General features: G+C 35.1%; 1 non-coding gene across 1 annotated transcript; it reads right to left on the reverse strand.

Annotated features, from left to right (window-relative positions):
• Positions 1–937: 937 nt before the first annotated feature.
• Positions 938–1,068, reverse strand: MIR845D (microRNA MIR845d). Its single transcript, NR_127865.1, has one exon. It is a non-coding gene; the product is annotated as a microRNA MIR845d (primary transcript).
• Positions 1,069–2,068: the final 1,000 nt, after the last annotated feature.

Here is a 2,068-nt window from a genome sequence, read left to right on the forward strand (position 1 = left end):
CATAGTAGTTCTTTAAGTGGAACTTGACATAGGCTATTTAAAAGCTAAGATATGTCAATTGAACACACAATAGGAGGATATGTAACTCAAGGATGGTAAAGGTAGTCTTGAAAGGCTGATAGCTTTCACCTAGTTAGACTATATGCACTAGTTCATAGGGAAGACTGAACACAATGGACAGTAGGTCACAAACACGAGCACTTGGTGTCTCGTTGTTATTTACATAGGATATTGGAGTTCAGTTGATTTTCTATAGTGGGATGTTGAATCAACTTTAGAATTGGATTCTGAGGGAGCTAGTATTCCTATGGGTCCTAGTGGTCCCCGCTTTGAAATCATTTACCTTGTTGGCATGGTTTATGAGGGTCGGATTGACTCTAGGTTCATTTTTGTGTATAAGGGTGTTTTGGTAATTACACAAGGTTGCACAGGGGGTAAGTAAACAAGGTTTCTAGATTGGGCTAATTGATTAATTAGTAGGCTCTGTTGGGTTAATTAATCAATTAGGACCCGTTTTGGGTTAGATTAAGTTACCCAAGCCCATGTGGGCTCAAGTCACTTAAGCCTACTTAGGAACCCTATAAATATCCCATAGGGGTTAGGGTTTTCATAACCTTTGTCTTCCACCATCCAGAGAGATAGAGAGTCATAGCTTTTACCTTTTTTTCATTCTCACAAGAAGTGTGCCAAGATCAAGGTTCGAGTCATCAGGCAGAATATCGTGGGTTTATGAGACTTTTGCGATTTCGTTTTTCATCTTCACCATATGGATTTTATTTAGGAATAATCGAATATGAGGTATGGTTTTCGTTAGCACTTTTTGAATCCTTTTAAAATATAAAAATGCTATTTTTTGGCTATGCATAGGATTTAGAAAAAGCCTAGGATAGTTATGCATGTTCCTAACCTGATTTGGGCTTGGGATATGGAGAGATCTAGGTTTTTCCCATCAATTGGTATCAGAGCCATAGGTTAGTAATTGTGCTAGAACCATTCTAGGGTGTGCTAACTTGGTTTTGCAGAGTTTTTGTTTATCCCATGGCCCTAGGGATAATTAATGTTGGTTATTTATTATGATCTTGTTATAATATGATGGTTATAATTGATATTGCTTTTTATTGGGGATGTAATAATTACTTGGATTGGTTTTTACTTTTCCTAGATGGGTTGTAAGCCTCCTAAGAGGCATAATTTCTTTTGTTCTTTTGTAACTTTTATTTTTTATTTTTATTTTTGTATTTATTATTATTATTATTATTAATCTTAGAATGTTATGTAAACTCCAAATCTTTGGAGTATAGTATTTTGTTATAAAATTCCGTTTTTTTTTTGTTTTTTTTTCTTATCATTCTTTGTAACCTAAGGAGAGTATGGAAGCAATCCGAAGCATCACAAAGTGTTTGTGCACATTTCGTTTCTTGAAAAGAGAAAAGAAGGCTTCTTGAAGTTTCTTTCATAAGTTCTTATGGTGATTTAAGGGAAAAGAAAGATTTTTAGAAATTCTTTATTTGAGATCCTTGGTAGCCTAGTTTTTTCATCTTTAACTTAAAATTGGGATGACTTGCCATGAGTTTCTTGGAGCAAGGCACCTATGATTTTGAAGCTCCGGAAGTCAGAATTCCAATGCTTCAAACAGATCGCAATTTGAAGTAGAAACCAAGGAGATATAGCCAATTGAAGCAAGGTTACACAAAGAGTCTGGCAACATAATGACGCTGACTTCAACTCAAAATCAGGGCTACCTCCTGTGATTTTTTTGGGACAAACCACTATAGTTTTGAAGTTAAGGAAGTAAGAAATCCAATTCTTCAAATGGATTTCAATTCAGAGTCGAAACAAGGGAGATATGACTGATTGAAGCAAGACTACACAAAGGGCATACAGTTACGGGATTGAGTTTGGGCCAAATAATTTTTTGGTTGTTTAGGCTCATTTTTTTGGGCCTTTTTTTGGGCTCAATTTTTTTAGGCCTATTGGGTTTTTATTTTTTTTCACTAACCCTATCTTTGGTTGTAGGGCTATTTTGGTAATTTGGATTTTATCCAAATTTTAATTACCAAATTTGCAA

Source organism: Vitis vinifera, chromosome 4 (genome assembly GCF_030704535.1).
Source record: "Vitis vinifera cultivar Pinot Noir 40024 chromosome 4, ASM3070453v1".
NCBI classification, from domain to species: Eukaryota; Viridiplantae; Streptophyta; class Magnoliopsida; order Vitales; family Vitaceae; genus Vitis; species Vitis vinifera.